Source organism: Python bivittatus, unplaced genomic scaffold, assembly GCF_059951505.1.
Source record: "Python bivittatus isolate LINGU-HERP-01145 unplaced genomic scaffold, Pbiv_v1 ctg000700_np1212, whole genome shotgun sequence".
Lineage (NCBI taxonomy): Eukaryota > Metazoa > Chordata > Lepidosauria > Squamata > Pythonidae > Python > Python bivittatus.
This window is the reverse complement of record NW_028277098.1, coordinates 8,102,276-8,115,510: the sequence shown is the minus strand read 5'-3', so window position 1 is coordinate 8,115,510 and position 13,235 is coordinate 8,102,276. Positions and strand designations below refer to the sequence as shown.

At 39.8% G+C, this 13,235-nt stretch overlaps 1 long non-coding RNA gene across 8 annotated transcripts in view; it reads left to right on the top strand.

Moving 5' to 3' along the window:
* Window positions 1-13,235, top strand: part of LOC148214126 (uncharacterized) — a 79,418-nt gene that overhangs the window by 50,383 nt on the left and 15,800 nt on the right. For 2 of the 8 annotated variants that reach the window (XR_015798443.1, XR_015798438.1), the window contains 4 exons: window positions 854-944; window positions 1,525-1,649; window positions 1,760-1,961; window positions 12,721-12,962. This is a non-coding gene — a long non-coding RNA (uncharacterized LOC148214126). Of the gene's footprint in view, window positions 1-853; window positions 945-1,501; window positions 1,650-1,759; window positions 1,962-12,720; window positions 13,195-13,235 lie in introns of those variants that run through there. The other 6 variants (XR_015798439.1, XR_015798441.1, XR_015798440.1 and 3 more) reach the window with 6 other exon arrangements.

The window sequence follows — 13,235 nt, the reverse complement described above, 5'->3', positions numbered from 1 at the left end:
CCAATACCCATCTCTGGTTGCAACTTAGTTCTCCGGACCTAGCCTTCCCAAAGAAGGGGTGGTGAAATGCTACACCTTGTTGAGTATGAAGTTTAATCCATTCAGTTTAAGGTGGAAAAAATAACAGTTTTCAGGAATTGGGAGGAATGGCATAATCTTCTTTCACTTCTGGGCTGGGACAAGATCAGACCAGCATTGTATGATCAAGACAGAACCCTGGCTCATGGTGCTGATACAAATTGCAAGTGAGGAAAGGCCCTGCCTGTTGTGACAATCATATATGATAATCTCTCTTGATCCTTTGGAGAAAGTGAGGAAATACTAACCCATTCCAGAAAACTCAGAACACTTATTGAAAACAATTAACTCCTATCATCTTCAGCCAGCATAACCACAGGCTGGAGTTGAAGCACATTTATGTGAGGGGCAACAGTTTATAAAGCTGGACTCTAGGATAGGCTTTTTTAAAATCGGTCAGTTGAAAAATAAATCCATTTTTTTTCTGAGAGGATGAACTAATAAACATCTCTGAAACCTAGGGAAATACAATCAGTAGAGTTATCTAAATTACTGGCAGCCACACAGGGTTAAGAGGTAACGCTCAACCAGGGTATACATGCAATGTATATACACTATTTCCCTCTTTTTAATTTTCTTTAGAAGAAAGCTGCAAGGGTGTGTGGGGGGGTGTGGGGGGGTGTGTGGAGAATTACTAGACAAATATCCAGTTGTGAAGCAAGCAGACTCTCAAATAGTTTCTCCTTAGCAAAATACAAGAAGAAATAATCACAAAATGCTTTGAGCCTTTATACTTAATGCTAGGTATTAATACTTGTTGTTTGCTTTCCAACAGACTGAAGGGTATTGTTACAGAACCTCATGCTTGAAATTGGGTTTGTTTTTTGTTCTTTCCCTCCTGCTGAAGAAAACAAAGGAATTCAGTGGTGTGTAGGAATTCTTCCTCCTTCCTTCTCCTGTCTCTAAGGGCATGAAAGCTGCTGAACAAACACAGAAATCTGAAATAATTACACTCTGCTGAAAAGCTGGTGTGCTTCCGTCTAGCTGACCGCAGTGCCAGCCCCTTACATAAGTAATTGGCCAACTTGCAATCTTTAACTGAACTGCAGCTTGCAAACTGAAGGCTAAGTTGGAACAAGGGCATGTGCCCATGGGCACCTCACTCTCCCTTGGGTCCTTGGACAGGCCTCCAGCATCCAGCTCTGTAGGCCAATGCACTTATAGAAGTGGTACATCTTATGAAACATAGAACCCCTCTGCTCTCCATATGCACTTTTATTGGTTTTCCTGTGGCCAGCAGCCCCATTATGCTGAGGGTTTTGCAGCATTTCAAGATGGAAGCTGTTAAAATTCTAGACCTGGACAACCAGATGTATTCGGATAGGGGTTGTGTATATTTTTACGTTTTTACTAACAAGTTCAACATTTCTCCTATGTGTTTTTTTTTTCCAAATATAAAGTTGCTGTATTGTTTACTTATTAGAAATATATTCTACCTTGCTCCAGAAGCTCAAGCCAGATTCATGTGGGATTTACCTCCCCCCCCCCCCAAAAACAACAACTCTGAAATAGGAAAGATTAAGAGAGAATGACCTGGCCTAAAATCATCCAGTGAGTTTCTGTTGCTGAAGGTACACTAGAATCTGGTTCTATTTACTCCTGTTTTAACCCTTTAACCACTACACCAGAGTAACACTCAAAGCTTACTGTTTCAAGAAATCATTTCCATTATTTGTTCCAGAAACCCAGTTGCTCTTTTGCTTTAAGCAAAAGTGGGTAAGATAAGTAACTTGTGATTCTTCAGATGCTGCTGAAATTGCAACTCCACCCATCGTGGCCGTCAGTGAGAGATGCCAGAAGCTACAAAGAGGTGGGCAGAAACTTTTCCTCTCCTGCAAGCTTGATCAAAATTGCAGCCCCTTTCTCCACTATGTAGAATGAAGGTTAGTGTGGTAGTATGTCACCCTCCCGGAGTCTATGTCTTCCAGATGTGTTAGAGGTCAACTCTCTGAATTCCCAGCAAGCGATCAAGCATATCTGGAGAGCTCTGATACCTGGTTATCAGAGTAGTGGCTGAGAAGAGAAGTGTTTCAATTGCCCTGAGAAAGCAAATCTCTGGAAAACTGTGGGCTTCCTACAAAAATGCTAGGTATCTAGACCTAACCCCTCTATGTGTGTATACTCATGAGATGAGTTCATATTTTCCTTACTATCAGTATAATGGGAATGTATGCCTTCTGTCTAAATATATTGTCTGCTATTTTAATCCACCGCCTAACAATAGAAAGCAAGCTTAGATGCAATTTATTTTCCATAAGTGTTTTACAGAAACAACAGCTGCTTATCTATAGAGCAGAACACTCCTCTTGCATACCCACACACAATATACTTAGAAAACCCAGCTCTTTTACTCAACAACTGATGCAAAAATAAGCTCACACTATCCCAGGGTGCCTTCAGAACTAGCCTTACTGTGAAGCAACATGAACTAGAATAACAGGATCATTAGGCTGGATTCAGAGTCAGATTAGACCCACTGACTGGTATTAATGGAACTTAAATCCTTCATGTGCCCAAGGTAGTGGACTTGCCCTGGGTTGAAACCAAGGATAGGACAAGGACCAACATATTGAAATTACAAGAAAGGAGATTCAGGAATATCCTGATGATGAAAACTGTTAAATAGTGAACCAGTCTAGCTGGAACAATAGTGCTCCTCCTTGTGGGATAGCAATTAGATGGCCAGAGTTGGAGGTGGTTTAGTGGATGCTGTAAGCAAGAGGATTATAGTATGTATTATAATTTAAGTTCCATTCATTTCATAGGAACTTCTTTAAGAATACTAAACAGAAAACCAAATCATACAATTATAGAATTGGAAAGAACCTTGGCAACCATATAGTCTGGCCCCTGGTATTCAATGCTTGATCTACAATGCAGGGTACAACTGTAGAAACTTTGACTGGTGGCTGTTGATCCAGCCCTTATTTAAATGCCTCTGTGAAAAGAGATTCGGCATTTGCCACCTCCACTTTGAGCAGTTTCTCTTCACATGTAGCCCAAATCCATTCCCCTGCTATTTACACCCTCTAGTTCTATCTTTCCCTCTTGAATCCTCCTCCTGATGTATAAAGACAAACTTGAAAGTGGATGGGGTGCCCCTGGTCCTTAAGAAGCCCTCCCTGGATCCAGCCATTCTTGTTAATTATCACCCAATCTCTAGCCTACCCTGGGCATGAAATGGAGACAGCATAGGTTGCTCTTGTAGGTAACTTGCATTGGGGCCTATGTGGAGGTAGTGTGCCCCTCCTTGTCCTCTTAGGCCTCTTGGCAGCTTTTGATACTATTGACCATGATACCCTTCTAGATGACCCTCAAGGGGTGGGGACTGGGGGAAGGTTGTTAGGCAGAGTGCAGATATAACCACAGTCCATGTCAAAAATACACACCAGCGTTAGAGAGATTTAAAGAATGCAATGTCCTTATCTTGTTCTCCAAAGAAATCCAGCCAGAAGTTATAAAACATATCTGGTTGTTTATTGAGAAAAATAAAACTACATAAAATACAAGTTTCATGCAAAACATATAAAAATCACTTCTTCTCATTTATGTGGCATCCAAGACTTATCCAATACACAGGTTTAACAAAGTCTCTAGCCAAAAAAACTCTCAAAGAAGAGGTACACTACTTAGTTATTAGTTACAACTACATAACCTATAAAACTGATTACATGATGATTAAAATCCTACTAGGCAGTGAGACATATAATCACCCACAATTTATTGACACTATGCACCTCCCCTTAGGTAACTAGCATACAGATGCCAATAGGTGGCAGTAAATAGCAGTATATGTGCAAACTAGAAGGCCAAATGCCAGTGGCGTGACTTCTGCAGCCAAAACAATATGTTTGCAGATACAGTGGGGCAAAAAAGTATTTAGTCAGCCACCAATTGTGCAAGTTCTCCCACTTAAAAAGATGAGAGAGGCCTGTAATTTTCATCATAGGTATACCTCAACTATGAGAGACAAAATGGGGAAAAAAATCCAGAAAATCACATTGTCTGATTTTTAAAGAATTTATTTGCAAATCATGGTGGAAAATAAGTATTTGGTCAATATCAAAAGTTCATCTCAATACTTTGTTATATATCCTTTGTTGGCAATGACAGAGGTCAAACGTTTTCTGTAAGTCTTCACAAGGTTTTCACACACTGTTGCTGGTATTTATTTTGGCCCATTCCTCCATGCAGATCTCCTCTAGAGCAGTGATGTTTTGGGGCTGTCGCTGGGCAACACGGACTTTCAACTCCCTCCAAAGGGGTTCCTTTCCATGGGGTTGAGATCTGGAGACTGGCTAGGCCACTCCAGGACCTTGAAATGCTTCTTATGAAGCCACTCCTTCGTTGCCCGAGCAGTGTGTTTGGGATCATTGTCATGCTGAAAGACCCAGCCATGTTTCATCTTCAATGCCCTTGCTGATGGAAGGAGGTGTTCACTCAAAATCTCACGATACATGGCCCCATTCATTCTTTCCTTTACACGGATCAGTCGTCCTGGTCCCTTTGCAGAAACACAGCCCCAAAGCATGATGTTTCCACCCCCATGCTTCACAGTAGGTATGGTGTTCTTTGGATGCAACTCAGCATTCTCTCTCCTCCAAACACGACGAGTTGAGTTTAGACCAAAACATTCTACTTTGGTTTCATCTGACCATATGACATTCTCCCAATCCTCTTCTGGATCATCCAAATGCTCTCTAGCAAACTTCAGACGGGCCCGGACATGTACTGGCTTAAGCAGGGGGACACGTCTGGCACTGCAGGATTTGAGTCCCTGGCGGCGTAGTGTGTTACTGATGGTAGCCTTTGTTACTTTGGTCCCAGCTCTCTGCAGGTCATTCACTAGGTCCCCCCGTGTGATTCTGGGATTTTTGCTCACTGTTCTTGTGATCATTTTGATCCCACAGGGTGAGATCTTGCGTGGAGCCCCAGATCGAGGGAGATTATCAGTGGTCTTGTATGTCTTCCATTTTCTAATTATTGCTCCCACAGTTGATTTCTTCACACCAAGCTGCTTGCCTATTGCAGATTCAGTCTTCCCAGCCTGGTGCAGGTCTACAATTTTGTTTCTGGTGTCCTTCAACAGCTCTTTGGCCTTGGGCATAGTGGAGTTTGGAGTGTGACTGTTTGAGGTTGTGGACAGGTGTCTTTTATACTGATAACAAGGTCAAACAGGTGCCATTACTACAGGTAACGAGTGGAGGACAGAGGAGCCTCCTAAAGAAGTAGTTACAGGTCTGTGAGAGCCAGACATCTTGCTTGTTTGTAGGTGACCAAATACTTATTTTCCACCATGATTTGCAAATAAATTCTTTAAAAATCAGACAATGTGATTTTCTGGATTTTTTTTCTTATTTTGTCTCTCATAGTTGAGGTATACCTATGATGAAAATTACAGGCCTCTCTCATCTTTTTAAGTGGGAGAACTTGCACAATTGGTGGCTGACTAAATACTTTTTTGCCCCACTGTAAGCAATTTGCTTTTCTTTCCATAAGAATATCCTAACAAAGGTTTTGTTCCATCCTTAATGAATAATGTTTGTAAGCAAAGAGAAATCAGGCTGGCAATTGTTCCCTTGTGGGATGCCACACGTTTCAGTTCTTTCTCCACTGTTTTTGAAATCTACATGAAAATGTAGAAATCACCTGTCAGTTCAGGGTGCAGTATCATCAGTATGCTGATGATATCTGATACATCACCATCCCAGGTTGTACAGGAGATGCCATCCAGGTCTTTCAGAATCTAGATGGGATAAACAGGCTGAGGTTGAAGCCCAGCAAGGCTGAGATATTGTTTCTACATTAAGACTGGTATACCAGTTGCAGCCCTAGCTGGAGTGGGAGCATCTTGCAACGGTGGATCATGCCCTCATCATTACTTACTTGGACTGGTGTAACATATGCTTTATTGGGCTCCCCTTGAAGACCTCTTGCAAACTTCAGCTAGTCTAAAATGCTGCAGTCCTGTTATTGGTTACACTCATCACGAGAGTTACACCTGTGCTTCAAGCCTTGAACTGGTTTTCTATTGGTTTCCCAGGGCTTGTCATTACCTGTAAAGGCTTATATAGCTTGATATCAAGGCACTTACAAGACTACTTCATCCATCTGAAACTCACCAGCCTTCCCCATGCATCCTGGGGAAAACTGCTAGTGAGTCCCTATTCCTTCCAAATATGAGGCTCTTGGGATAGTCTTCCCCTGGAAATCAGGCTGGTCCCTACATTGTTAGTCTTCTGAAATGTACTGAAAACTGGTTTGAAGGACTCATGGGAATGGTGGGACTCTCATAATAAATTGATGTTTATTTTCTATCCTTTTTTAATGTTTGTTTATAAGACCGATTTAGGAACTGCTATTGTTTTATTATCCTAAACTGCTGGAAGTCCAGTTGACTGCAACAGATATAAATTTGAAAAATAATAAAATAATAAAAGATAGCTATCACGTCTCCCCATAATTTTCTCTTCTCAAAGCAAAATGGACCTGCTCTTTCAGCTGTTCTCCAGATCACCTTCCCTGTGTGTGAAACTAGTAAAGGCCTACATTATGGCCATGGTCTCATTCATTTTGTAGCAAAGATTCCAGCCCAACAACTATTGTTGAGGGTGGGATCCTGAATGGAGGGAAACACAGAGAAATCCCCCAAGAGCTCAAAAACAGTAGATTATAAAGCACTGGGACCCATTCTCTCTTTTGTCTTTTCCAGTCCAGCTTTTTTTTTTCTCCCTCCCCGTTCCAGAAAAGAGAAAAATTATTATTGCTTTCAAGGCAAGCAGTCATAAATACCCAATAGGCAATGTCTTTGTCTTTTCTTCCTTGTTACCATTTCATTGTGAAGAAAGGATAAACTACCCTCCCCTCTTTGCCCAGAAGCCAAGTTTGGACAAGAGCCACCTCTCAAAGTGCCCTGCTTTTTCATGTGGTGGGCCATTGTTGGGATTGTCATTATCTCCATTGGAGAGGTGCCATGCAATAATGGCTGCTTATATAATTGCCACCATGGAAAAGTGGCTGAGAAAGACAGAGAACAAACTTAGGGAGAAATTAGATGGAAAATACAAAGGATAGCAGTGAAGATCAGGGAGGGAGGGAGGGAGGGAGGGAGGGAGGGAGGAAGGAAGGAAGGAAGGAAGGAAGGAAGGAAGGAAGGAAGGAAGGAAGGAAGGAAGGAAGGAAGGAAGGAAGGAAGGAAGGAAGGGCAACACTGTTATTTGCTGAAATGATGGGACAACTTAATTTGTTAAGGGGAAAATATTTTAAGGTACTTTAATGCTCTTAGAGCAGGACATGAAGTAAGGACTTAGTGTCATATCCTTAACACTAACACTTGGTATAAACCAATGCTAATTTTATTATCACCATTAAGAACAGCAACAACATATTCATTATTCTATAGCATTTATTTATAATAATACATTCTGAGTGCTAAGGTAATAATGTAGAATAGATTTTCATATACAAAGATTGCATTTTTGCATACTTTAATGTGGATACAAAGTGTGTATGCATTGTGGAGACCTTTTGTACACCACAGCAAGCCCATCTAATGAATCCATATGTGAAGATTTATATCTCAGGGATATGAACTGCTTCAGAACATGCAAGAATGTGACATTGTGTCTAAAGGATCTCTAAGTGACTAAAATATGTTGGGTGCATTTTAGCACTCAAGGCTGAGACTGAGAACAGCCCTGAGTGAAGTCACTTTGTGAATCCTTTATGAATCCAGAATTGAGGAACAACTGGAACTGAGGACTTTTCAGCTCATACACTGTCCTGACACCACTCACTGCCTCAAGCAGAGTGACCCTTTCCCCAGCTCAAGGCAAATTATTTTTGTTCCTGTAGCAGGAAATTCCAGAAGCACTTGTCTCCTTCCTTGGCAGTAGATACACAACATATTGACACCCAGAAAACAGCTACAAAGTCACCATTTCCCTCTAACAGAAGGACCAATGCTGTCCCTCCACACCAGGAATTGGCAATGTAGGATTAGGGATACCTGTGTGACCCCAAACAACTTCCTTGGTGTCCTTCAGGTTCTTTACACCATCTGACATTAAAAAAAAAAAAATCTAAAATAATTAAATATGAAACTGGTGGGGGGGGGGGAGAGAGAGAGAGAGAGAGAGAGAGAGAGAGAGAGAGAGAGAGAGAGAGAGAGAGAGAGAGAGAGAACATCAGATCCCACAAATATCCCAGTGGGATCGGAAAGACTATCTGGGTGAGGAATTCTTTCTTTCAGATACTTTCTGGTAAATGGGTGTTTTCTAACTGTTCACTATGGCAGCTGTTTTGTGAACAGATTAATCATCAGTATCAGCCTTTTTGTCTTTGTGCTTACCACATGCTTTCAAATTCCAAATGTGCTTCTGGGGAAGATTTATTATCTGGGGAAGATAATAAATAGGTAGATGGACAATATCAGGGATATCATTGGAATATTCCCAGAAGAGCTGTGGATTGTCACCTGGGACAGGTCAAGATGGAGAGTGTGCAGCCTCCAGGAGCTGGGCCTGGCTTGATACCACGTAACTAACTATCCCTGCTCAGCGCTTATCCCTCATATGCCTGAATGCAACTAAATCATAACTCCTGAATGAACACCAGAACTCTTCACTTGTCTCCACATTACTTTCTTTTGTTTGTGCCTTTCCTGCCTCCCACCGCTGTTCTGTGCTCCCCATTGTTCCTTGCCTCTTTGGAGGTATCACTTTTTCATCACTTTCTATAGGAGCACCTGAACCTTTGTTGAAGAAGGAGTTTCAGGGCTTTAGCTTATCAGGCAGAAGGGAGAAAAGCTTTATTTGCCAGAAATCTCTCTCCCAGCTAACAATTAAATGTTAGGAAGTTATTCTGCTTTTCCTCTGGTCACCTTAGATGGAGGATGACACATCATACAGCTGAAAATTTATCCCTAGGAACAATTATTTGGGACCAGTAAAGCTGGCCAGGAAATTCATGGCTGAGATGAGATCTGACCTCAAATCACATCACTACTATCAATGCTGTACTAATATACAAATGGAACAATGGGAAAATATGTGGACGAAAGGGCTGAAATTTACATTATGTTATAATCTTAAAGAGAATTTTGTAAAATGATATATCAATGGTATTTGTCACCAGAAAGATTGTCAAAAATGTATAAAGAATATTCAAATATATGTTGGAAATGTGAACAAGAGGGGACTTTTTATCATCTTTGGTGGACATGTGAAAAAAGCTACAAAATTTTGGATTCAAATACATATATTAATTCATAAGATTTTAAAGACTAATATACAGTTGAAACCAGAGACATTTCTTTTGGGGTTGATGGATAAACAATTCTCATGGAACTTTGTTTTTATATATGATAACTGCAGCGAGACTTTTATATGCTCAAAGGTGGAAAGACTCAACGTTACCTCCCATGCAAGAATGGATGGTAAAGTTGATGGAGCTGGCTAGATGGCGAAATTGACAGCTTTGATTATAGAAAAGACATTGACTAACTTTAATGCTAATTGGAAGCCCCTTTTGGACTTTTTGCATGAAACAGAAAAAAATTAAATCATGATATATGGATTTGAATATTAGCAATACTAGTAGACAATAGAAAAAATGGATTTTAGGTTGTAATCTTAGAGTAAGAGTTTAATGTGCGTTTTACTTATATCTGCTGTAAAAGAAGTCGGAAGTCTTTTTTTTTTTTTTGTATTTCTGTTTCTTCTTTTTTTTCTGCACTCTGTTTTCTTTCTTTTTCTCTTTTTTCTATTCTTTTTCATGATTAGTTCTTGTTAGATTTTATCTTTCTCTTTTAAAAAAAATTAAAAAATTATTTTAAAAAAATCTACTACCAATGCTATACTGATTTCTCAGCCTTTGCAGAGATCTAAACTTTCATGCTAGTTCCAATCACCCTTTCCAACATGATGCCCTTCAAATGTGTTCTCCATTATTAATATATCTGGAAGGGCCAACACTGAGAAAGGCTGATTGAACAGAGGGCATGTAATTCAGTCAGAACTCCCTCCTTTAAGCCCCAATTTTTATTGAAAAGGATCTTTTACTCAGAAAGCATTGCCCAGTTTCAAGGGTGGTCCTTGTACCCGGTAGTAAAAGAAAGATTTCTCTTTTGTGTTTATTTTCACTGGGAATGTGAACAGAAGGTACAGCCAAACTCTGCAGCTGACTGGCAGTCCTTCCAGAAGGGCCTTGTGAAATCAGGGAAAATGGGAACATATTTCATCAGTTCACACAATGACATCGTCACTACAACACTTTGTCCACATATCACTTAAATTACTCCATGTACCATGGCCACTGTGCAATTCCTTACTGGCAGATAATGGTTGGTTCTCTATACTACCTCAGTTAAAAAAGGCCTTATATTCTGCTCCTCAATGTCAGCTAAACTAAGTATTTTGGGAAAAAAAAACACAAATAGGTGATATTAGGATATCAATCAAATAACACAATTCTGTACAAGTTTTCACATTATCTAGAAGTCTTCACGCAGATATTATTACAAAGAACAAGAAATGGGGGCATTAGCTGTTCAAGCCACTTTTTAAAAAGTTTGAAAGAAAAAAAAAACAGGGTTCACCTGTGTATATTTAGCCTAAATATGTCTACATTCATCTCAAAGATGGCTATTATTGTGCTTCCTGAGACATCAAGAAAATAATGGTTTTTCCCAGCTTTATTACAGAGTCCAACCATCATTCTGGTCTACACTATCTTATTTAATCAAGGCCTTCTCCAAAACAGAAGTAATAAAAAGACCATGGAATCACAGAAAGAAATGCATGGCACTGGTTTAAAGGCCACATTGATTGTTATGCACAACAGGGCTTCCCAAAGATTTTTTCCCCCTTATAGACAGAAAGGAAGGAATTGCCAAAAATTTATAACCTGGACATGATGCTATTGTGTCACATGCTGAGAGAGTATCTCAGCCCTATTGATCATCCATATGCTTTTTGAGACAGTTTATTTTTTTATTGAAGAAAATTGGCTGTAAACTTTCAATTGCATGTCTGTTCCAACATAAGTAGCTATCATATGGTGTAATAATAAATGGCAAACTTTAGAGAACCCAGAGGAAAAGTTTTAAAACTTAGCAGGTTTAAAAAATGAATTTTGAATGGGACAGAAAGAGGGAAAGAACACAGACATGAGGGGAAGAGGCTGTAGCCAAAACCAAACAAAAAATATATATTTCCAATAGAAGAGCACTGGATCAATCCACAAATATTCTAATTAAAAGAATAAAATATCCCTATGTGAGATCCTTAGAATCCAGTGCTAGTCAGATGCACCTGGTCGTCTTTCCACAAAGGACAGGAACACCAAATAAGCAGAAGAAAGTCACACTGAGCCTGCCACTTTCTCTCAGCCTAACGTGCTTCACAGCTTTGGTGTTGTGATTGTTCTTCGGAATGAAATGAAGGCAGCTCCCCCTATAAGCTACCTTGAATTCTTGAGAAAATGGTTAAAATGTAATAGACAGAAGACAAGACAAGACCAAAGCAGAATTTGTTAACATAGCTAAGAACATGCTCAACATATCGACCCCCAAATCTTAAGTGAATGCAGCAAAAGTACATTCATCCATAATGTTTCTGCAGAGCTTGAGATTGTCACGGCAGTAACAGCTACTGTGATCCCTGCCTGATCTTCCAAATCCAAAAGTACATGGGGGTGGTAGAGTGTTGATGTTAAGGCTAGCTATTGTAGACAGTATGAAGTTGAGATGTGTAAAATGTTCTGAGCAGTTGCAAGATAAATACTACCATAAGGATAGTATACAAATACAGTAGGGAGAGTTTCTCTGTTACCAAGAGAAAATTAGATTTCTCTCCTTGTCTTTCTCATTGACAAATGGTTAATCAACTACCACATTTTCTCCTATGTTACTTTTCTACATGTAGGGAACTTCTTTCACATAGGGAACCATTCAAAAATGCAAAAAAACTTAGTTGCAATCTGAAGGTGGCATACAGGACTGATCCTCATTTTTTCTGTAGAGGTGTGCTATTCTACATATGCTTTCTCACATACCTTACAAAAAGAGAGTTAAGTGTAAAAGTGTAACATCAAATGCAAACTTTTTGTATGTAGCTACATGCATATGATCTTCTCTGAACAAGATGGGACAAAGCCATTCCAAATGAAAATCCCAAAATTCAGAGCATTTCTTATAACAGACCTCTTGTTGTGGTAAAAGAGTTGATTTTCTGTAAAATTGGAATGGTTCAGTGCCATGAATAGAAAATGATACACAATTGCTTCTATTTCCTCAGCATATTAATTGCAGAGCGTGGTTCTCATAAACGTACAGCTGGCCTTTTTCTCTGCATCTCATGTATATGTTGCCAATATTCTTGAAACTTAGAAAGTTAGCCATTTCCCTCTACCCCTCTCAATGTAGGTTTGAGTGTAGGTTTGTACAGAAGAACAGAAGAGGAACTCAAAACTGTTCCTTTTTCCTAAGAGTCTAGAAAAATAGGACTATACCAAAAAAGTGGGGGGAAAGAGATTACGAGGAGTGTATGTGTTGATTTTGCAAAAGCATAGAAAAAGCGCAGCATATGGCATTAGATGCAGAATACTGTTTCTAAAAATCTCCTTATCTTTCTTTTTTACAAGAAGGCTTATCGTTCTGATCGCTTCAAGAAGCAAGCGTCTTGTCCTCATTGCTGACAAAGGAAATCTGAAATATGGAGAGATTGCTGATTATGCGTGTTGACAATGCCTGCTGAAATCTCTCATCTATGTAGGATTTGTAGTGATCAGGGGTAAGGCAGATTCTCAGTGACCTGCCTAGCTCCTTGCCCTTTTCATGACTGACTAGCAAAAACAAAATAAATTAATTAAAAAAAGAACATTAAGCAACTGTCCTGTTTTTAATGCAGAGAATATTTAGGGCAGTAATCCAAAGCAGTGACTCATGAAGAGACAAACATAACAGGCAACCTCTGAAGATGAGCACCTCTGTTGCATCTCTACACTGGAAGGAAGTAAATTATACCACCACCACCACCACCATCAAAATGTGTTATAGCCACTCACTCCAGCAGACTCCGGATATGGGCTGAAAGGAGGCAAAGGCAGAGGCACTCTGTAGGTTATTATTTTGAATTCACAGAAATCTTGAACTATTA